The sequence below is a fragment of the Arabidopsis lyrata genome, assembly GCF_000004255.2.
Source record: "Arabidopsis lyrata subsp. lyrata unplaced genomic scaffold ARALYscaffold_27, whole genome shotgun sequence".
Lineage (NCBI taxonomy): Eukaryota > Viridiplantae > Streptophyta > Magnoliopsida > Brassicales > Brassicaceae > Arabidopsis > Arabidopsis lyrata.
In genome coordinates this window covers 40,261-41,404 of record NW_003302530.1, presented here as the reverse complement: position 1 = coordinate 41,404, position 1,144 = coordinate 40,261, and positions in this window count along the sequence as shown.

Below are 1,144 nucleotides of genomic sequence, written 5' to 3'. Positions count from 1 at the left end.
CAGGAAACTCATTTGGCGTTTGTAACTCGGATGAATTTAATGAATATTCCAAAACCATCTATATAAAAATAAACTAATATTTGTAAATTCGAAGCTAAAACCAATTTCGAAGTCAAATAAAATTATATACAAACAAAGTATAATCAATATTTTCAACTTATAGGTTAGAAAAAATATATTACCAACATGAAACTCCTTAGTTGCTAATCCACTCCGAATATGAACAAAATCTTCAAAGACAAAGTAGTTTTGAAGAGTAACATCTTAGATACATTCATACATCACATTTTTTGGAACAAACTTGGTACAATAGTGATGTTTTATGTTTATTCTGCTTTCTGCTCGAGCTCTCAGCACAAAATCACTTATCACATACCAACAAACTTCTTCAATGTATTTAGGAATTTCATTCTTATAGTATCCAAAAGGAATACAACCTTCAATTTTATCACCTTGTTTTTACAAAAAAGTATAACACAAAATAACAAAGATTTAACAACTTGCTTTAATATAATAGATATATAAATATTAAAATCCGATATTTATGTTATTCATCAACTTACAAATATGAAAAAACTAAATTGTTATAAGTAATTCTTTTAAACATCTTCGCATGCATCACCATATTCCTGAAATCGGGATGTTACAATTCACCCCCACTAACATATCACAACGTCCTCGTTGCATACCAAAATCATCACTTCCGTTGGCGTGAGCTTTTTTTACTTCACACTCGCCTGGGTTCGACTGTGATATCATTTTTCATGTCTGTCTCCCTCAATTTTGAACCTACAAAATGGGCTTCAATCTTCTCACCAGATTCCTATCAAAACAAGGCTAACAATTGTTGGTCCATTCGAAGAAGTAAAAGGAAAACAGAAATAAGACAGAGAGTTAACACACCTCATGCATTTGTACCCCTCTCTCAAAGGAAATCCTCAATGTGTTTGGAAGGAACTGCACAGTTAATTGCCAACTATCAGAACCGGTTTAGTATCAACAATAAGAAATGGTTTTGGTGCCACCAAGGTTTACCTTCAGAGGTTCAAATGGGTATTGCTTCGCGATAGCATCAAGTTGGTTTGCACAGCTCTGGTTCACTTGCATGAAAATATCAGCGAACAACCCGTCTACAAGATGTGGG